The sequence below is a fragment of the Poecile atricapillus genome, chromosome W (assembly GCF_030490865.1).
Source record: "Poecile atricapillus isolate bPoeAtr1 chromosome W, bPoeAtr1.hap1, whole genome shotgun sequence".
Taxonomy (NCBI): Eukaryota; Metazoa; Chordata; class Aves; order Passeriformes; family Paridae; genus Poecile; species Poecile atricapillus.
In genome coordinates this window covers 14,011,461-14,034,784 of record NC_081288.1, presented here as the reverse complement: position 1 = coordinate 14,034,784, position 23,324 = coordinate 14,011,461, and positions in this window count along the sequence as shown.

Genomic DNA, 23,324 nt, shown 5'->3' with positions numbered 1-23,324 from the left:
GGGGCAGAGAGCAACTCACACCTCTGCCATTCCCACCTGCAAAGCTGGGGAGTGTCAGCTCACTCTACCACTTCTTTCAGCCCATGAGTGGGAGCAGAGAGGAATCTCAACCATCAGCCCCAGGTCTGGCTGGCAAAGTGGGGGAACCCCTCTGTCCCAGGCTGCCAGGGGGCAGAAGAGGGAGCAGAATCCCAGGCAGTGCTGCTGGGCACATGAGGGAGGAACATTTATGTAGGTCTTGTTGGTTCATAATTAATTGTTGAAGGACAAGAGAATGTGCATGGAAGGGGAAGAACAAAGTAACAACGCTTTAGAGAGTGGATGGATTGCATTCTCAGGCAATTGGCTAGGGCCAGAGTCATCCTGTGGCTTCACCTTCACCAGCAACAATGAAAAAGACAGTGGTATGGCCACTGTCACCACCTCTCCATCAATCTTTGCTGTTCCTGCATCTTCTCCTGTTGCTAAAGCAGCTGTTCTCCATGTGCTGAATCAGGTGAGAGGATGTAACTCAGAAAAAGACTGTGTCTCGGTGTTTGTTTTTTAAAAAAACTGGTAGGTATTTTTAAGCCAGACCAACCACCTGGACAGGTTTGCTCTAAGGCTGTGCTAGCAGAGCAGAAGTACTGGCACAGGTTGAGAATGTAGAGAGCTCAGCTGAGTCCACAGCACACAGAGGTAACCCTGAGGTCCTACATTTGCAGGGCAAAAGCCAGTAACTCTGGAAAACTAATGCCCCTCTCATGCACATGGGAAAGAAGCACAAAGCTGATCCTCAGATAAAATTTTTATTTCTCAAGTTTTTATAATTATCTTTTAACTTTTGAGTCTGCAGATATATGGTTTGTATGCCTTCCACCTACAGTTTTCCTTGGATTTTTAATTCTAATTACATGAGAGTTGTCACAAGAGGACAATGTCTGAAATGATGAGTAAGGAATGAGGAAATCAGCAGTAAAACAGCCACAAGACAATGAAAGGCAGTGAATTCACTGTGAGTGAAATGCAGGAGGGACAGGTAAGCAAATAGGATGACTGGCAGATTTTACTGCCAGGATGGTAAGGGTCCATCCCCACCACAATTTTATTGCTGTTGGCAATAGTTCTAAGCCCTGCGTTGCCCCTGTGCTGGGTGTGGCCAGTGGCCCAGGCACTGCAGCAGGAAGCTACATACCACTCTGTAGGGTTCTTTCCTTCTGTCTCCAAGTTTGTCTTGTCAGTGTCATGTGGAAATTCAGGGCTAAAGGTACAGCTCTGGCTCCTCATCTCCTTCTGCAGGCTTGTGTGTCTTCTGCCAGTTGCACATGCATTTCCCAGAACATGCTCCAAATTCAGCATTTACAGCTTGCTTATTCCCTGCAAGTTTCCCTGATGGAGATGCAAACATTAATTGACCATGCATTTTGGTACTCGAGATAAAAGTTTCCCTTGTCTGCTGATTTTTCCATACCTGTACAATTGCAAATGTTTCTTCTGTCTTTAGGGACCACTGGGCCATTGCTTTAAGTGGGCTCCATGGTACATCCTCAGCCTGGTGCTGGCCCACAGCCACAGCAAACAGAAATGCCCTAAAGGGTGGCCACCAGACAGTTGAGCTCAGCACATCATCACGAAGGTGTGCAGAGCTGGACATGGGGCTGAGTTTGGGGAGATGTCCCCTCCCTTCCATGTCAAGGTATGTACTGCCCCCAGGATACAGAATGTGGCTCCAGAGAGAGTGGGGAGGACTGACAGGGCTAAGCTCTGGGAATGAGGGGAGGAAGCACATGGGGCAAGGACAGGGGCTGGGGCAAGGGTCACAGGGGAAGGGGGTGATTTGAGGCATGACAGGGGTAGAATAGGCTTTGGGGAAGGGGCAAGATGGCCAGGGAGGGAGACTGGAGGGTGGAGTGTTGGTGTGGGATGTTAAAGGGTGAGAAAGTTTGGTGTGTTGGTGGTTGTTTGAGGGGGCGAGAGGTGTAAAGGGCCTGTGGCGTTCAACAGGAGGGTCTGTAACAGAATCACCCAGGCCAGAGACCTGAGGGACAAAATTTCCTCGTCTCAGGTCCAGCAGCAGAGTGGTTATAATGGATTGTAACAAGTTTTCTACACTGGGAGTTGCCACTTCAGATGTTGCAAGGCCCCTTGGCATCCACACACACACTGAAGACAGGAAGCCATGCTGTCTGTGCTGGAGCCCAGTTATCTGCAGGCAGTGGGCAGAGTGTTGGGATGGTGTGATTGCAGCTGCCAGCCCTGTGTCATGCAGCCGTAGGATGTGTCAGTAAGGGCTGTGGGGTGCTGTCACCCCTGTGGGGACCTAGTGCCAGGCATAAGGACAGTGCAGCACTGGCCTGACCTCTGCTGTCACCTCCTGACACTAATCCCCCATCCTCTGGCTGATTTCTGGACCCAGTCCAGCATTTTGTGTGTCTTGCAGGAACTGGCAGGCATTGAAACTGCAGCTTCCTCACTTGGATGGGTGATGAGATGATAAGGATGACGACCGTGCTTGGATTGGGAGGGATTTAATGCACCCTCCCAGTACTTCCCAGGGCTGTATTAGTCACAAAGGTCACATCTATTAACAGACAGTGTGTGGCAAATGGGTCACATGTTACTAGCTTCTTGTTTCCACTCTAATTCATGATAGATGGGAAGTACTGTAGTGTCAAACAATTTCTCTGGGACCAGATGTCTCAAGGCAGTGGAATGCTGCTTCCATCCACTGGTTAACAGGAACAGGAAGGAGAGGGGTGAAGCTACTGAAAGATTTTCCCTATATGAACTATTTACCTAAATTCCCCAAGGGGATAGGAGAGCACAAAGTGAAGCAAGAAGCACTCAGAGTAACTTTTCTCATACTGCCTTTGTATCTACAAGGAGAGAGCTCTTGCAGATTCTTTCCAATGTGAGCTTTCTAACCAGACCTCTTCAAATCCCATGTTGGGCATCCATGTGTTACTGCCTGTCTACACAAGCCAGAATTGCCTTAGTACTGGGAATGAAATGAGAAATTCAATTCCTAAGGAGCAGGTCCATAGGGCAAAGACTTGGGTTGTTGCCTGAGGAAGAGTTGGCAGCAGCCACCACAGCTGTGGGAAGAGGTTACCTCCCTGGAGGTGGTACAACTGTAAGTCCTGCTGTGTGGTAAGTGAGATCAGAGATCTGAGCTGGCTGGAAAAGATTTTTTTTTTTTCCTTTTTTTCCTCTTTTTTTTCTCCTTTCAGCTGGGCGGGTTTTCAGCCAGACCAGTTCCCTGAGCCAGTTCGTGGTGCAGCTGCATGTTGACTTGTGATGGCATGATATGACTACAGCACAAAAATAGACTGAAGGCACAGACGGGAGAGACTCTTTCAACAATGCTCACCAGATGCAGCCTGAATGACCTCTGAGGCTCCTCCTCCTTCTTGTTAACAGCTAACAAAAGCTCTGTTAGGCAATGTCTTCAGCAATCCTGAGGCTTTGCACTGGGGAAGGTCTGCTCTTCTTCCTGCATCTGTCTTCACATGCCAGCTTCCCCTCCACATTGAATTAGAGCAAGAGGAGCAGATGTGGTAAGGAAGACAAACGGGAGGATGGATTCTGAAAAGGTGGTTGAGACCCACAGATGTAACCTCCTGCTGCCAAAATGCATCCCTGAATAGCAGGGATCGAGGACTGATCTATGTGGGAAGGCCCAGCTTTGCAAACTGTGTGTCTGGGCAGCATGCAGAAGAACAAACATAATATAAAGGTTCGCACAGAGATGTCGAACAGCAGTGTTAGAACCAAACTGCTGCAAGTTTTTTTTTTTTTAATCTCAATAGTGCAAAGAAGAAGCAACTTGAGTTGCTGTGGGTGAGTGGCATCAGGCTGAAGAACAGATCCAGGTGGGGTCAGATATTTGTAAAGATCTTTGTGAAGGTCTGTATGTCCATCTGTGCTGTGATTCCATCTGTGCATGCTGTCCTGGATCCACTGGAAGAAAACTGAGAAATACTAATAAATTGTGTGAGAAATTTTATTTATTTGGTCTGAGAGGCTGGTTTCCTCACAAGCAACATGTTTTACAGGAATCTTTTTTGAGTCCTAAGCTGAAGGACGTTTTCAGCAAGCTGCTTTCTTGAGCATTTCCCAGTGCACAGCTGACGTGAACAGACATGGCATGTCACAGCCTGGAACGATTTCCAGTCTCAGTGCAGGTCAGCAGCTATGCCATGTCTGCAGAGCAATTTAGCACATTTCTGGTTTAACCCAGTTAATCAGATCAGCTTCTTAAAATGATTTTTTTTTCAGCACTCCAGGAAAAGACGTCTACTTCAGCTGAAAGAATAAGAGACTCTTCTCTCAAAATACTGACCATAATGTGTGCACTTACTGAGAAACTTCATGTAGGAGTTGTAAACCAAACAAATCAAAACCAGTGCTTCAGGAAAACACAGCCTCAGAACAGAAAAGGCTTATTTCAAGGTCATTACCCAAAATCAATGTTGTCTGTATGAGAAAAAAATCTTTGTATTTAGGAATATGCCGAAGAATGTGAAGCTTTCTTCAGTTCTGTGAAGAAACATATTTATTTTGCTGATTATTGTTAATACAATTGTGCTTTGAAAAACTAATTAATAGTGGTTCCTTCCACTTGATTATTTCTTAAACCCACATACCCTTAAGGAATATTGAAAGTCTTGGCCTTTTGGGGGGCTTTGCCTTGGGGCCATTACTCTGCAACATCTCACTACTAGATTATATCACATTTGAAGTGGAGGCAACTCTGCTTATTTCAAAGTGCTTTTTAATAAGATTGAAAAAAAATAACTGTGCTGTGGGTAATACCTACATAGTAGTTACTATTTAGGATATGGCGACTGCAAAGGAATATTTCTGAATTCAACATTTTCTTGGATCCAATCAGGACTGAAATAATTTGGATCTGGCTAATAGATAACTAACACAGATAAATTGCAAATTCTGCCTGTACAGACTCACCTGTGCCATGTCTCTTGTTATCTTGGAGATATTCTTTGACCCTGAAACTCCTCACTTAACTGCTTGTCTTTATGTCTTGAGGGCTTGATCTGCTGGAATCAGTGGGAGCTTTGCTCCCGATTATAGTGGGACATGTCTGGGCTCAGCCCAAGCATTGATGGAGTTGAAACTGCAGCTTTTCTTCTGCCTCCTCATCTACACCTGTGGACTGCAGTTTAACTGTGCCACTTTCACCCAAACTCTTGACTTCATCTCCTGCTGTGCTGCATGCTACCACTCTAGCTCCCTTCAGGATCCCTGTATTTACTAGAGTCTATCTTATCTATTTTCACTCCTGGTGGGAACAGCTATGGTTTGGATCATCTAACCCATTCATTTACTCTGCCTTCAACAGAGGCCATAAGCAGATTTGCATCAATCGGTTACTGCAGTCTCCAACTATTCTCACCTCAGAGGATTTCCTGAACCTGCTGTGGTTTGCGTGTGGCATGGACCTTTCCAAACTCTTGAGCAGGCATGTAAGTTCCTTGCATCCTCAGGGTGCTTTGGAAAGGACCATCTCAGCAGGTCCACTGCCTTTCTGCATGACAAGCTCCTTCCTTCTGTTTGCTTGGAACTTGGCTCCTACCAGCTTTGTGAGCTGGTCCCCCATTGTCCTGGAGACACAACCAACACTCCATCCCTATCCACTCTCTCTGTGTCATTAATGATATCCCTGTACTTTGTCCCACATCTCATATATTTTCCAGCTTTAGAAGTTCTATTCCCCTGCACTGTTCCTTGTACAGAAGTTGTGTCACACCTTTGCTCACCCTGTAACTATTTGTGAATCTTCTCCATCTTTTCTCTATCCCTTACAAGGGCCCAGAGCTGCACTGAGCATTCAAGGTGCAGATATAAGATGGATTATACAGCAGCATAATGATCTTTCTACTTTATTGGCTTTTCCTTCTCTAGTAATCCCAAACATTTATTTGTTCTTTGACTGTTGCAGAGCAATGATTTTTTATTTTCAACAAAATGTCTACAGTAGCTGAACCGAGGCTTCCCTCCCACGTAGCAGCAGTAAGCATGGAAAACATTTATATGTGAAGATCAACTTGCTTCTCCTTAAATGCATTCATGGCTTTACACATGCCTAGACTGAATTTTATTTGCCATTATTTGGGTTGGTCATTCTCTCTCTTAAGGTCTTCCTGAGGACTTCACCATCTGCCCTTGTATTCCCTACCAATAACTGTATTTGTACTTTGTAAGTTTTGGACCTCCCTGCCAAATTCATCTTGCATTTCTCTGCTCTGGCTTCCCTCTCCTGCTCACATCTCTGCCTTTTCCTTACTTTCACCTCTCCAAAGACTCACAATATCCTTCAGATTTCTTCACTTGGACCCATCATCCTTCACATTCATTGTCTGCAGCCTACACCATCCAGAAAAGCCATACTCTTTTTTTTTTTTTGTACTTTCTACTTTGCCACGTGGTTGAAATCATGTCAGAGTTGTACCAAACCTTCACTGTCTGAAGGGAGACTGTCCCTGCTGCAAGGGGGAGAGAGAGAGAGAGCGGACAGGATGCTTCTGCCAGGCAAATGAAGTAATATTTAGGAATTTCCAAAATTACTCATGATGCCATTTTTATTTATTGAAATCTATAGAAAATAAAGCTGTGGGTTTTGTTAACAGGAAAAAGAGGATTTATTAGCCTTTTTTGACCCCAGTGGTAAGCCAAAGTTTGGATTGTTTCAAAACCTAGCTGTTTATTTACAAAGAACAGGCACTGATTTCTTTGCTTTACATGAGGAAACACTTTGCTTGCAGCTCCAAGCTCTTTTCCAGTGAGTGCTGCCTGCAGTCTGTACTACCCAGAAATACCCAACAAGGCGCTTTGCCAGCACAGCTCGGCTCCCTCAGAAGACTTGTGTCATGTGCCTGCCATTTGGATGGTGGATCCTATTGTTCCAGATAGTTTATTCCATAAAGGAAGTTACTGGTTCCCTGTTGCCTAATGAGAATGAATAGGGCTGCAATACCTTTTGTTTCCAACAAGCTTCAGCATGATTTATGATGGAAGGAACTTCATAAGGAGCCAGTGGTCTTCCAGTTGTGTTGATTTTTCAAGAAGAAATACTCTGTCTGAAAACTCTCTTTTTTCTTTTTTTTTTCACTACATTCTTTCACCAGAAAAGCACAGTTCAGGCATGCAGTCTTCATGCCATAGACATCTCAGCTCTCTGGAAGTCCTAGCAAAGACAAGCTTTACTGTAACACTAGCATGGAAATCCACTACTGTGTGCAATGTTAGCCAGGCTCAAGACTTTCAGAGATTGATCTCCTGGCCAAGCTTCCCTGTTGAAAAGTTGAAAGTAGTACATTGCATCTTTTCTTGTTTTCAAGGGTTTGTAGGTAGACTGACTCTAATGAAAAGGTTAGGGAGACAAAGAGTTAATTTGGAAATCTGAGTTGGCTTTAATGACATTCAGAATTTGCTACATCTTTTTTTGCACTATATAAAAAACTTTCAATAGGTCTGTGAAATTCCAAAAAATGCATGTGGCAACAACTGACTTCAGCTCCTGGCTCCAAACCTTTGCTTCTTCTCCATGTTGGAACATCTCTTGGACTTTTCCAGTGATTTTTCTCATGGTAATGGTCTGATTTTTCCTCCCCCCATTCAGACTGGTCCATGCGACAGTTTGGAGCGCATCTCTGAACACCTGAGCTGATGTAGGTCTGAGCAAACCTCCTGTAGCCTGTTCACATTTTGATTATGTTGCCCAACATCACTGCTCGTAGCCACACTCCAACACAGCCCTACGGACCAGGCAGGCACTACCACTGCAATTCCCAGTTTCTGTATGGTGTAACCCAACTCATGGCACAGCGGGAGGGGTAGCATCTCCTCCATAATCCAGGGAACTTTTGTTCAGTGCCCAGGCTTTTTCTGAGCTATCTGCTAGGAAGACATGCTCTCTGCTCTGCTTCAGAGGAAACAGCAGACAGGGCTTTCTAACAGCAACCTTCTGCTGCATATTCCCCACTGTAGAGGACGCAAATGCTTTTTCCCAAGAGACAGTGCCACTTTTCTTGTTGTGCATGCTGCTTCTCACACTCCACTTTATGAGAGGACATATTTTCAGCTTAAGGTGTGTGTAAAAAGCAAAACCAAAGAAATTCTCCAGTCATGTGAGTGATCTTACAGCATGCTACTTTCCATGGCAGCACAGCAGCTTCCTCACACTGGTGCATGTCAGCACAAGGGTAAAACACCCATGGGCAGCTTGGTGGGCTGTTACAGGCACCTGAGAGCTTTCTCTTGACTGTAACTTTGGTAATTACTCCTTCTTAGGTTTCTCTTCACTTTCAGTGCCTCAAAGAGCAATTGTCTGTCCAGGGAGAGAGTATTCCTGGGTGCCTAAGACAGAGATGTTGTGAAAGTATGGTGCATGAGACCTTTTTCCATGTAATAACCCAACAGTGAGACCTGGGCAGCTTACTGCATGTATGTGATGCGTAAGCTCACTGTTAACACAGGCTAAGACAGTGTTTGATGTGTCAGACAGGATCTTCTGTGCAGCTGGAGGTGTGCACACACAGCCTTGCTAAATCCCCAAAGGCTCATGAGCTTCCCTCAATGGTTCTTCAGCCCCTCTGTTGCTAGGCCCAGGGTGATGGGAACAGGAGAGAATGGGAGGTGTTGCCTACAGAAATGCATTCTTTCTGCAGAAGCTGTTTCTGTCTGCCATCCCCACTGTCTTGCAGCTCTTTGGCCCTTGTGGTCCAAGAGCCTCCAGGTACATCTCAGACCTGATGGGTAAAATCTTTTCTTTAAGGTTTTGTAACAATGAAGAGTCACCACACTACAAAAGGAAAACACCAACTTGAACTAGTACAGGCCAAGGAGTTATGATGAAACAACTCCTTTTACTGGATAATTTTCACAGTCCTTGCTGCAAATATGAAAATGCAGCATAGTTTGTAATGTGTTAATTTGTACTACAATATACTTTGTTAGAAACTAATGATCTCGCCTCTCAGATGCAATTAATTGAAATTTCCTATGGAATATGTGATATAAATAGTTGCAGTTTCAAAAAAGCCAGGTGTCAATACCTTATAAAAATATTTTTCATTGCACTAGCTAGTTAGCCCTTAATCCAGTAATAAACCTTTAGTTGTTCAACTCTGAGAAATTTTTTTTTATATCAAAAAAGCTGAAAAAATTCAGTGTTTGTTAGAGAAGAAGTAGTTTTTCTTTGATAAATTCAGACTCCACTAATGATAAGCTCTTGGTACGCAATAAATTACACCTTGTCCAAAGAGGAGTTTTTGCAAAATTTGGCTTTGCATAAGTAATGCTTGAAGTCACTTGCAACATTATATCCATAAATAGCAACTCTTAGGTCAAACTGCAACATATAAGTTTAATTTCAATCAGACAAACCTGCTGCAGTTTGAGCAGCATCTCAACCCAAAGCAGAGGCCAGGAGCCCATGGTAGAGGGTGAGAGGGGTGAAGGACTGCATCAAGCACTCAGGTAAACAAAATGCTTGTTAATCTTTGCCCTTGGCATGCAGCAAGCATGAGGGAGCAAGCTCTCATCTGGAAGAGTATTTGGAGAGAAGTAGCAAACATGCTATAAATTAACACCCTTGTTTGACTTAATGAAAACCTTCCTGCCTTAACAACCTGCCAGACAGGGGTATGATTGATCTGTCTTCCCAGCAGTGCTCCCTACCACAGAGGAAATCTGTGTGTGCTGCGAAGGATGGCTGGAAATGAGCAGTGAGAGCAGCTGTCCCAGCCAAAGATGGGCCATGTGCCCAGCAGTCTCCACAGCACTGGGTTTGCTGGGTGCTGCACCACGGGAGATCTGCCACCAGCAAGGACATAGCTGAGACTTATTAAAAGGAACTCTGGTTTAAACAAATCATAAACGGCCTCAGTGCACTGTGGTTCAGCTAGACTCGGCTTGCTCTTTGCCTCTGAAGCTTCTGGCTACCAGGAGCCCCACTACAGATGTGGCTCCTTTCATGTGGTGTCCTGCCAGGCTGGGTCACAAGAGTGCTCCTGAGAGCACAGGTCTACTCCAGTGTCTGCCAGCAGGCCCTCCTCTGCCTCTCCATGGGAGACACCAGTCCCTCCTCTTTATTATAAGGAATTCTGTGCAGTGAATTGCTAAACCATCCAGCATCTAAGCCATCTGGGAGACAATTATAAAGGCAATTGTTCTGTCACCTTTCTCTTTCCTCTTCTGTGGATCTGTGTGTATAATCCTTCCGAGCGCTTTGGGCTAGAAAATTGTTTTGTTATCAATGACAATCAATGACAAGGTTGCTAAAAATGAGTGTCTTACTCTTGTCATTTTATATGTATTTTTGAGGGATGCTGAGACGTTGGGGATGACATGCAGTGGGATCAAATTAGGAGGCACATAGAGGGCTTGTGTTTCCTTTAATAGTGGTCTAAATCTGCCCCGGTTAATTGGTTAATCCTAACAAATATTTGTCAGCAGCTTGGCTTGTAGGAGGGAACTGTGAGGAACAGTCCCAAGCATGGCTTTACTGTCAAGAGGAGCTATTTTATATGCAGGCCTTCTGATGTTGCAAAGAGTACAGGACGGGTGTTTCCTTCAGCTCAGACTGAGGAAAGTGAGGAGTAGCGAGAGGAGGCTCATCTGGCCAATGATGTAGGTTGCAACCAGGACCTTGTCTTTGCATGGGATTTTATACTGCAAATAGCTATTCCATATTTGGTCTTTGTTGAGAAAAGAAGTCCATTTTAAATAGCACATCCCAGGCAGCAATTTCTAGGGCCCAAGAGCTGGGTACTTTGGGTGCTGCTTCTGGCAGAGGTGAAGGACAGGTTGGGTAGCAGAGGCATGAATAAACTTGCATGTAGGAGCTGGCCTTTTGGGAGCTGCTTTAAAGCATTTTGTCAACACACATTCCTTTCTCCCTTATACCTCTCTGGCCTTTAAACAGCAGATTTCAGCACACACAGCTTCTGCTTCTGGACTTCTATACTTAGAGCAGGTGAATTTTCTGCTGTAGTTTTGCAGTCTCTCTGGGTTGATAATTTCTGCTGTTGCCAGTGTTGCTCCCCACCCTCCCCACCGTGCCCAAGGAGCACTGGCCCTTGTTCCCCATGACAAACTGCACAGAGAGGGACAGTCCTGGGGTGGGACCCACACCAAGGAGGGTGTTTCATGGAGGTCTGTTGAGGCAGAAGAGAGGCGCCAACAGTCAGGTGCACTGGTGTTCTACTATGATAGAATTATTTCTGGTAGCATGGAGTTATATATTAAATGGAGAATGTATAGCAGAAATTTCAGACATGAACCTTGTTTTGGTGTTCCTGATGTGAATGGCTGTGCAAGGGCTTCTTTGTGTAAGATAGACTGCAAATGAAGGAGCAGAATACTCAAGGCAAGAGAGATTTTGGTAAATGTATGAAAAGGAAGCAGCTGATGCAACATTTCCTCTCTTGAGCAAGGGGCAGCTCAGTTCTCAAGGCATCTTAATCAGTGTGGGTCCCAGAGCCAATATGAGCAGAGGTACTGGGAGAGCCCAGGTGGGATCAGAGGCAGGTGCTTCCACCAATCTATCCCCTCATACCTCTTTGTCTGGTTTCCCTTCCCTCCAAGAAAAATACTGTTTGAAATTTGGTTCATAATTTTGGGAGTAGGGAGAATTTGTTTACCAAGTGCTGGTTTAGCTCAATTTTCCTGTGTTTTTGCATGGTCCTCTTGCACCAGGGCTACTTATAATGACAGTGTTAAATCTGAGGTCTGGCACTGTGCTGGCTATGATTGCTGGCAGAAGGTCTGCCCTCTAATCCCGCTTCTGCTCTTGCATCTCTTTCTCCCACTCAGTTCAGGATGAAATGTTCCCGTTCTTTTCATGGCTTGGTTTTACACCCTGGTTAAAGAAGAAAAATAAGTGTGATATGTAAGTGTGCTTGCTTGGTCTTCATCAGATGTGACCTTACACATGTGAAAAGTATTTTCTACTCTCTAAAAAAAAAAAAAAAAAAAGGAAAAGCAAGTTGGAGCTATACCAACCTAGAGGTAGAAGCTACCAGGAAGATAAAATGTCATCCTAACACAGCAGGACTGAGCTACAGGACAAGTCCAGAAGCAGCTTTTCAGCAGTGTGGCCCTGCCAAGTTGCTGCTGTGGCTGCTGCCACTGGGGGGTTGGGTTTTTTAATTGCATCACTTGAAACGTGTCCATGAGCATGATCTGAAGAGAAAGGCAGGCAGAGGAGAGCAGTGGGCAGCTCTCCCATCAGGCTGCCTCCCCCACTGCCTTGACACAGCTGTGTGTAAACACCTCATTCCTCCTGTGCTTTTTCAGATAAACCTCTGCCTTTGGCTGGTGAGCAGCCAAAGCACTTCTCATGGCTTTCTCTGTTCCCAAGGATGGAGGCCCTGCAGACCTTTAATAGGATCTTCACTGTCCAAATCCAAATATCTTTCAAGCCTTTCTCTGTTGAAATGATGCACCAGATGTCCATGTTAGAGCCATGAGGATTTGGCATTTGCAGATAGGCAGGAGGAACCACAGTGAAAGGAACCATTTTCTCAGTAACAGATTGTTGAGGGCTGTGTTTATGTTAAGCTGTGCTCTCACATTTCAGACCAGTGCAGTGTGCCATCCATGGCACCAAAATACACAGGGTGGTGTATTTTTCAGTAGAATCCACCTCTGTAGACTTTCCTGATTTCTGGCTGCTGCTCAGCTGACAGAAGTGCTCAGGTCCAGACCAAGCCTTGTTTCTCTGGTAGGTTTCTCCCATATTGCTGCCCATCAAGGGTGCCCATGAGATTTTGACTGGGAGGTGCAACCACTGCTGCAAGATGGGGGGTAAACTGCAATGCCTCCAGATATATTTGCTCTTTAGGCTTCTGCTTGCTAAACTGGTGGCTAGCTGGTGTACACCAGGAACTTTCAAATCCTCCTCCTGTCCAACACAGCATTACCTCCCCCATCCTCACCAGGCTGAAACTGCCTGGCATCTCACCAGTGTGAACTGCATTGGCAGAATACCCATAACAAAGTTAATATTCAGGCATCACTTGTAGTATTGCTTGCCTTAGTCCTTAATTGTATGAACAGGGAGACATCAGTGACATCAGGGAGTGTAAGAGTCTCCCCTTATGCTTCAGTAAGGAAGTTTCCAATGCAAACAATAATAACATGACAGGTGATTTTTCAACAGCTCTTTTACAAAGCAAAGAAGAGAAGGAGAATTTTCCTTTGAAGAGATAAAATTGCCCATCTGAGTGGGTGCACAGCAGTGGCAGCATCACACCAGCAGCACCAGGTGTGTGCTTGGATGGCTGCTCCAGCCGCATTCCCTGCAAAGGGCTGAGCTCCCAAATCTTATGTCCGGAGGAAGTAATGGAAAATTCTGTGTAAGAAAGTACATAACTTACCTGAGACCATACTCTGCAGAGTCTTCTTACCTTTTTTCACATGCCTTTTCTGAATAGGAAAAAAAAAAAGGAAGTTATTTGTGTGGAATATTTTGATGAATGCTATTTGTGAATCTTTTTTTTCTTTTTTTTTTTTTTTTTTTTTCTATTACAGAAGCCTAGAAGGCCAGTGTGTCCTTTTTGTGGGGTGTTTGCAGTCAGACATAGACACATCTGTGGAATTTTCCTGTCTTGTAGATTATTTCTCTCCCCCTGCTGTGTCAGAAATTAGCCTGCCTGGCTGAAGCTAAGCATTTTGAAACAACAATCAAGTTTTTACATCTGTGCTTTTGGGTTTTTGTTAATTCGGGTCCCCTCTCCCCCTAGTTAATACACAAAAGACTTCTCCAGTTAGCCCGACTGACTTACATCTTGGCCACTTCTGTTGAATACTCTGGCAGTCACTGCAGCTGCGAGGAAGTGATTCACAAGTTTTAAAGGAAAAATGAGCCTGCCCTCTAGCTGCTGAGCGCACCCTCGTTCCCGTTTCCTTGACTTTCCTAGAGCAGCCAGGACAGAAAGTCAGTTTTGCTCCTTCCCCTCATGCTTCCGGAGCTCTGATGGTCTGAGGGCTCCAGCTGCATTTGGTTCACATGGTTCCTCTGCGTGGACACGATCACCTGGATGGCCATTAACTGATAAAGGATAGCTGTGTAACTTTTGCACAGCAAAACTGGCTCTCCAAGCCACAGGGCAGCAGTTTGTGCCATAATTTCACCTACATTGCCTTTGCCAGGTTCTTCTTTGCCGCGGTGAAGAACCTGTTCTTGAAGGGCAGGACAATGTCTCGCAGCCCTCAGGGTCTGGTGATGTGTAGCACCCAAGGTCAGAACCTGGGTTTAAACCATGTATAAGATAAGGACCACACTGATGAGAGGAGAAATTCTTCTAGTGGTGTCAGCATAGCTCAATGATTTTTGCTGTGGTAAAGCCTAGCACTGGCCTTTCATAAAAGAAAATAATTTCTCCAGTGGTCTGAAAGAAATAAATGGTACATCATTTCAGAAATGTTAAAAGAGTTGCTTTGAATGTTTTGGTTTGGTTTTTTTTCCTAGAAAATCAAAGAATGTCTTGCAGAAAAGGCTTTCAAGTACTTTCAAGAGGAACTATTCTGTTTTCAAGCATTTGAAATGAAAACCAAGAAATGAATATTTAGGGAAGTGGCTTCTTTTTTAATGCTGCCTCTGCCTAATGAAAATGCTGGAGATAATAGGGGTCAGCTCCAGCTCCTTTCTTTGTCCAGAGTAACTTGGACAGCCATTGCCCTGATTTAGTGATGATAAAGTTCTTCCTTTCACAGAGCAAATGCATGCTCTGTGTCCTCTGACAGGCATCCTGCCTGGAGCTGGGCTTGTCCCGAGGGACTGTGACAGGGACACCCTTGAGGGGAGTCCACTGACCTGTTCTGCAGACACCATCTCACTTTGCTGCCAGCGCGCTGGGGCTGGCTGGGGCACTCGGGCATTTAATTAACACAGGGGTTAGGCCAGCCTGTTGAGAAGGGAGCAAGACTAAGTAAATTACCTCTTTTGAAGGCAAAATATTGCTCTTAACCAAAACTTCCTGTTTCCTGGAGAAATGGCCTAACCGAAAGGTTATGGTAGAACACCTTTACTCTGAAAGAAAATGGCTGTAGGGCACTCAAAGAACTGCTGTTGAGCTGAACAATAAAATCCTCCCTGACCCTTGTAAGAAGTTAGGAAGAGGGAAAGAGGAAGACCACTTTAAACATTTCTGTTTGGTTTTTTTTTTTTCTTTTTCTTGGGAAACTAGAATTTTAACTAACATGAACGCTGTGGTGATTGTCCACCATCACTGAATGGCTAAAAGTAAAATGCAGAACCTTCTTTCTGCCCAATATTTGGTTAAGGTCGTGGGCCAGGGGGGTAAGGTGAGCAGCCAAATGGGCGTGGGCTCCATGAAGGCTTTGAACGTGGCGGAGAACAGGAGAGAGCTGTAAACAGAGGCCGAGGAGGTGGGAATTTCCCGGGGGAGTCTGAGGGTGCACGGAGGGGCCGCTGACAGGCGGCTCTTGGCCGGGGCCGGGTTGCAGAGGTGGCGGGGCTGTGCTCTTCAACAGCGAGCTTGAGGTGTACGGAGCAGCTGGCAGAGGCGGCGTGACTGTAAATCACGATTAAAAGGAATTTTCCACTTGGGAAGCCACTAGGTGGCATGTGAGGTGCGGCAAAAAGCAAGCGCGGAAGGAGGAGGAGGCAGAGCAGGCTCCACAGAGGTCAGCAAGGCCGGAGGCGCCATTGCGGGCTCAGGCACAGGGAAACAAGAGCCAGCGTGTTCCAGAAACGTGTTCTAACATATATCAGCTGTCTGGGTGTTGTGTTGTCTGTTCTAATTATTTGGTTGGCATTTTGTTTAATTGTGGTTTCTTTACGTTTTATTTGTTTGTTTGTTGGGGGGATTTTTAATGTTTTCTTTGGTTTTTTTTTTGTTTGTTTGTTTTTTGTTTATTTTTCTTTAAAAAGGAAAGAAAAATACGGGATGCAATATTTTAGCAGGTGGGAAGCAGCTCAGTTCTCCACAGGTACCTCTGGAGTACAAACCAGGAGGGATGTAGTCACCTACCCCCCTGGCAGGCCGTATCTGAGCCTTCACAGCAGTTACCAGTTACCTCCTGCTGTCTTTTCAGCTCTAAACAGTATTATTTTACACAGACTTTCACCGACTAGGCTTTTATCTATGGCCAGATATCATTTTTAAAGGTCACTGAAGAGTCACTATCACTCTATACTATTGCAGTGTTGGAGCTGTTATCCAGTTCTGTTGTTTCTCTCTTGTAGTGAACCATTTGGTAATTTTCTTGTGTTTTTTTTTCCTCTGGTGTGTGTTTGCTTTTAATGTTCAAACTGAACAAGCTCAAATAAAGATCCCATGCAAACCCAGATGACTAATCAAAGTTACTTATTTGTAGCGATGGGTCACAAACACTTCTTTGTTTCAATAGGTAAAAGCGTCTTCTACAATGTGCTTTTGATATGGTCCTCCAGTGATTTTTATCACTTAGATAATGCCACAGAGGTCTCTTAAATTCTCCCAATGCATTGTTGGCATACACCAGTTTGGAAATAACCCTCTGAATGCTGGTCCTCTGGATTGCTTGATCATGGCACAGAATGATATTTTCTACGAGCTAAACAGCTTGTAGGAATATTTCAATTTGGAACGGAAAACTTAGTGAATGAACCAATTGAATGGTATGCTAAAATATATGAAAAATAAAAGGTACTTCTACAAAAAATGTGGAAGTGTAAATAGCCCTGTCTATACACGGGAAGATACAGGTTCTACCTAGTAATGAGTCCTGGTCTCTAGGAAGAGAGAGGCAGAGAAATGTTTTGAAAGGCAAAGAGGCACCTTAGTTCCACACTGGGAATCCTTTGTACAACCACCACCAATCACCCATGAAAGCTGTAGGTTGGACACGTGAAACATGAGGGCAGGGACACATTCCCGCTCTATCACTTGCAAACAGAAGCCAGTCCCTAATTTGATTATGAATTACAGGGACTCATCATTAGCTCTGGAAATGGTCTCCTGCCTTCATTTTTCTGCCTCATCCAATATTTGAGTAGTATTGGCTGGATGGTTTCCATCTGCGGCCTACACAGCTATCGAGGACCATCAAGACATCCATGCTTCTGCTGCTTCAAGTCTTGAGTGGATTTGTAACTGAAGGAACAATTTAGAAGTTTTAAGAAAGACTTGCTGTTTTGACTACATTTGATTTTTCAACATAAACACCACTAAGGGCTTTTCAAAGCAAACTGATGACACCACTAAGGGCTTTTCAAAGCAAACCGATGTGTTTGCTTTTGTAATTTCAGCATTTGCTGTCAAAACAACCCTCTTGGTGGCTCTCTTGTTCCTGTGGTATGTGGGCCTGTGTGGCTGGCTTTTGGCTCTGCGTTCAGAACAATCTGTAGAACTGAGAGGAAGGATGAAGGCAATCCAGCCACTTTAAAAAAAGAAAACCAAACCCCAAACAAACAAGTTATTTAGTGATTTCTGACTGACTTTCTCCTTTTGCCTAAGTATTCAGGCTGTAACAATTGGGCATTGGGGCTCTACGTATTTCTGCTGGTTCAAAATAAGCAGCTCTGTTGTGTGGGAGCAGTGATGGACCTATACTGTGCTATTTGATTACCAGGAAGATACATTAAAAGGCTGAGGTAGCATTGGATTTACTGTGAAGGGACATGGTGCTGAAGGAGCCCAAACTGCCGGTCTCCAAGAATTGTTGATTCCTGCCCTCTGATTAGTTCAGGCATGTTGCCCTCTTCCTCTCTTCAGCAGAGTGCCTTGTCTTATTTCACTCTGCCAACAAGTGCTTTGCCAGGACCCAGCTCCTGCTCTGACCCTGTCAGATAATTAGCATTTACATTCATGTAAATTAATGCACAAGCAAGAATTTAGTCTTAACTGCATTTTATTTTGACAAGCTGATGCTGAATGCTGTAGCCACACAGGCACAGAGACCTTCTTGTAGCAGATCATGGAGAGAAAATCCCCATGAGGAACACCCAAATGGAGATGGTTTCACCCCTACAGATGTCTGAAAAATCAGAAGTGGTTCACCATTTACTTTAGAATGAAACAGATTCCTGAGGCTTTTGCTGTTGAACAGAAAGGTCATGGAGGTCATTTGGCTCTCTAACAACCTTGAAGTAACCAGAGGCATTCTCTGGGCAGTGACAGACTAGGAATCAATCCCTGTTCCTGCCTTGTTTCAGGCAGGAGCTCTGTACCCTCTTTCCCATACACAACAGGATGGGATAAGGCATTGCCAACGGCTCCTGGGGGAAAACAGTTCCACCTGGTTTTAGTTTATTTGCCAGAAGCTCAAGCCTTGTTTTCCTGCAGCCTGGCTGTTCTCCCAGAAGTGGGGATGGTCTCTTTTGCTGGGAGAATAGGTTATATATCCACAGCTCTGTAGCACTGTGGCCTTAGGCTGGTTGCCTGGACTGGTTCCTTCAAATTTTTTACATTTTTCATCTAATGGTGAGCTTAATCAGTTCTCAGTAATGTCATATTTCAGCCGAATATAGACAGCAAGAGAGAGGAACTGTCTAGTTGCTGTTAGGTGAAGTTGGAGAAATACAACGTGGTCTAGAGGAGGGGTCCCGTAAGGATGGATTATCATAAGGAAGGATACCACAACGGATTGACCGGAGTCCCTCCATCTGGGCTATGGCCATATCCCATCTGACCTGTGCTGCAGGGTCTTGGCTACATGAACTGGGCTTCCAAAACCCCAGCAGATATGAGCAGAGGGTTTTTATGCTGCTATTGCAACACCAGTTTTTCCAAGAATTTTAGCTGAACTCACCACTGTTCCACTCAGACTCCCTGGAAAAAGTTTATTCTGGCCTCACTTTGGGATAGTGCTTACTTCTTCATTAGAAACTGTGTCCTGATCTAACCTCAGTGATGCAAAGCACAGATAGGGAGGGGCTCTGGTGTTTGGCCTCAGGCCAGATCAGCAATAAGGACACACCTGCAGCACTCTACCAGCAGGGATTTTATTTTTTTACAACTAAAACAGCAATATTTTTTCCCTAAAACTTTTCGAAAATGTTGTGTGAGATAACTACACTCCTACACTCTCAGCCAAAACAGCTAGCTGGTAAAACTTTGCGAAGTAGAGGCTGATCCAGGGTTTGCACTTAGATATTGAAATAGGAATATTGCTTAGGACTGCGGGAAAAGAATGAAGTTCCTCAGGCAGTAGTAGGTTTTTAAAAGGCAGCTCATGATCATGTTTAGTTTCCAGTTCAAAGCTTTTAGTGCATGTTCCTCACTAAAGGGTCTGCTTAGATTTCCAGCTGTGTTGGGCTATGTGGTACCAACCAGAGGCAGCTCACTTGCAGCACGTGGAGAAAGAACATTCCGGTCTTATGGGTAGGAAGGACTCTAATTTATAGAAGAAAAATGAGATCAAAATTTAAAAAAATCCTTTGATGCATTAAAATTTTGCATGTTGAATGCTGAAATGTTTGGGATGTGAGCACTTTTAACATTGAAGTGTCTTAATTAGACCATGAAATAAAAATATTCTGTTCTGGCAGTGCCCAAACAGAACTTTTGGCTTTATTCAAATGGATGTTTATATTTTTTTCCTATTAAATATCACTGAAATCGTTCTGTTTCCTGGGGTATCTGGGTTTCAACACAACTGTGTTTACCTATGGACACCATTCTGTTTTAAAATTTTCTGCTGTTTTTAGCTTTGACTATTGGCTAATATAGAATTAGTTAATTTATTTGCTTTATACATTTGCTCTAAAAAATTACTCAACAACATTATTTTAATAAAAACTGCACCAATCCATGTATATTTGAAACCTGGATAGAAACATCTTACACATCTCTTCTGGCATAAACACTGGACAGCCTTGAGAGGTTTTGCCCTTTCTCAGTTCCCAGACATCTATTAGTACATGTGATGCAAAATTTTACTGTAAAATTTAGGAATTCAAGTTGCAATGTATCAATGAAAGGGCAGCAGTAAGGAGGAAAAGGAGGAAAAGGAGGAAAATGAGGAAAAGGAGGAAAAGGAGGAAAAGGAGGAAAAGGAGGAAAGTCCTTTCCAGATCTTCTGACTGGTCCTGAGTTCCTCTGCCAAAATGTGGTGCACACACTGCCCTGTATTTTCAGTTTCCTTTATCATGAGATGGAAGGACTAGACAGATACCAGAAAAACTTGTAGACTCCCTGATTGTCAATACAGGACATGAAATGAGTCACACAAACACATCTCAGTGGTGTGATAGAAAAAAGAGAGTTTTATTTTTCTGACCCTAGTATTTATAGATTCTTGACAATGACCAGGGATTGGATAATTAAGTAACCACTCTCCCAATCACACTGGTCATGTGAAACGTCCATCAAAAGACATCTCTTAGAAGGAATGTATAAACATTTATGTTTATAGTTACTTTTCTAGGAAAGTGTCTAAAACTATGAAAAACAAAATCAGAAAGCTTATTTTTCAGGGCGACACCTGACTGCACAGAGGGACAGAAAATGGAGATAGTCTTCAAGTCCTGACACTGTATCAATATACAAGGTGAATGAGGGAAAGACTCTTCTGAGTAACTGTTCTGGAACTGCACATGCAAGAAGTGACAGAAGCAAAAACATTTTTCCACTTGGGAATGTTATTCTTTTAGAGAGCCTTGTTTTCCTCCTACAATGATATGGTGACAACTTATTATAAACATGAACAGCACAATGAGTAGTATGTCCTAGTTAAAGGGTCAGGAACAAAGCTCCTTAAGTCATAGAGAGAAGTGTCTTTTTGAATCCATTTATACCATCTCAGTGCAATGACTAGATTTGCTGAAAAAGAATTTCAAGGGTTTTCATTCAATTTTTGTTTTTTTATATTATTATTACTATTTTTTTCCCTTATTTCTTGCGTTCTAGCAGTTGAAGTTGATAGCAAAGGTAGCAATCATAGAGCATCATTATTACAGTTGATTCTGGTTTAAGATTCTTGAAACCAAAGCTTTTATGTGCTGCAAATCAAGGGCACTCTGGTGAGTGCTTTCTTGGCTTCCAGAGAGTGATCACCAGTGACAGTTAAAGATCTCATCTATTATTTATCAGCTTTATCATATTTTGAATTTTGTAGACAGTGGAGTAATAAAACACCTCTTCATGGAAGTGATTCAACATCACAGGGATTGATCCGGTAGTAACCTGGCCAGCATGCAGGTAGAGAAGATGGAGACTGGAAGCTTTATGGAAGACGTGGTTTGCCAGATGCTGGAGTTTCTTTATTGATAACTGTCCTAGTTTAGGGCAAATTAGGGAGGAAAACTCCAAATGGGGATTTCCCCAGGGAAATGCCCCCTCCCCACTAACTGGTCCGGGAAAAGGAAAAAAAAATTCCTTGGAGAGAAGCGGAAAAAGCTGTTTATTTAACAGAAATTGAATAATATTAAATAATAAAACTTCTTGCTGTTCGATGGGATGGCAAGTCTAGGAAGAAAAGTCCTTTTCATGTGGTGTAGCTCGGCTCACTCAGGTTCTTATCAGTCCCTCTGGCACTGGAAAGTGCCGAGGCCCAGGCCCCGGTGGGCCACAGGCGTGAGCTCCCGGGGTTTGGCTGGGTGTTCAGTCCAGAGCAGGCTTGCACAGATCCAAAAAAAACCCAAAAAACAAAGGTCCAGGGAACTCCTCTGCCTCAGCTAGCTAAAACTAACAAAAACCAGAGAGAAGCTCTGTCCCGCTGTCTGTCCGTGCTGCAGACACCACAGTCCAGGAGCGAGATGTGTGGGAGTGATGTTTTTCTTTAACACAAACTGCGGCTTCTTCTTCCCCCTCTCTTGCTCTCAAAGCCAGTCTTAAAGGTGCAGAACTTAATATATAACATAAACCAGACGATTGGGGATACCAGTATCATAAAGTCACCCCAGGACAATAACATCTTTCATTTTTTAAAAACCATTCATCCATGTTGAAAACCAGAAAAGGCACTTTCATTGCCCATTTCTGCAGATTGTGATGCTCAAGCATATGCCAGACACTACCGTTATTACCAGAAGTGCTACACCAGCTTGGAAAAATGATCTTTCTAGGTCTGATCTTTCTAGGTTAAATTTCCATGGAAAAGCCTGTCTGCTCCCCTGCCAGTCCAGGAAATCCTATTTGTGGAAGCAGATGCTTCCTACCAACCTGACACCCAGTGCCTGACATCCTGCACCAGAAGGGGCTGGTCCATGGCAGACCCCATAGGAAGGGCACTCAGACTCTGTAAAATATAATTTAAAATCCTGTTTATTAGAGTGCCTTGGTTCCAACGACAATAGTTTTCCTCCTAGTGTATGGTACAGTGTTGTGTTGTGGTATATGGTGAAGTGTTGTGCTTCAGATCTAGTCTGAGAATGATGTTGATAACACTGATGTTTTGTGTTGCTCAGTAGTGTTGACCAAAGGCAAGGACTTTTTGGTATCTCATGGTCTGCCAATGAGCAGGTGCACAAGTGCTGGGAGGGATTGTGGCCAGGACAGGGGACCTGAACTGGCCAAAGGGATATTCCTTCGGGATATCATAGAACATCATGTCCTGTTAATAAATTGTGAGAGTTGGCCAGGAGCCGAGTGGTGAGCAATTATTTTTGGCATCACTTCTTTTTTTGGGACTTTATTCCTCTCTTTTCTTCTCTTTGTTCTCTCTCTTTTTATTACTACTATTGTTATCATTAAATTTTACTTTATTTTAATTGTTAAACTGTTCTTATCTCACTAGTTTTACCTTTTTCTGATTCTCCTTCCATCCCACCAGTGTGAAGGGGGTACAAAGGGTGAAGTGGAGCAAGGAGCTGCATGGTACCTTAGTTGCCATCTGGGGTTAAATCCTAATATGGAGAAAACACTATAAAAATCTTACATCCCTTCAGACAGCAGGAGTCCCGAGCTGTGCACCCACATGCAGCACATAGTGCAGATCCCTCCACACAGGGTATTACACCAGTTGGGTGATTTGAACTGTTACAGGATTTTCTTACAAGATAGCCACTCTGCTCCTCATTTCTACTGTGTCAAACAGTAGGGATGTTCACATCACAAATTTGTGCTTTTGGACAAAGATGAGACCATGCTGGTGGTGTAATTGCTGGTGCCAAGTGGCAGATGCCCAGACTCCTGCATTACAACTGATGGTGCAATTTGTCCTGAGGCTGCAGGGTGCTCCAGTGCTCACACAGGCTAAGCGCTCTATGGGTCACGAGGTCTTCTGAGCTTGGTGCTCCCCCACTCAGGATCTCTGCAAGGATGCTTCCCTGCACTCTGATCTTTTACAGAAGCTGTCCTGGCTGGCAGTGCTGCAGATGGGGGCTCCCGAGAGGCGCCTGCAGCATCTCTGTGGGCTGCAGACCTGCTCCA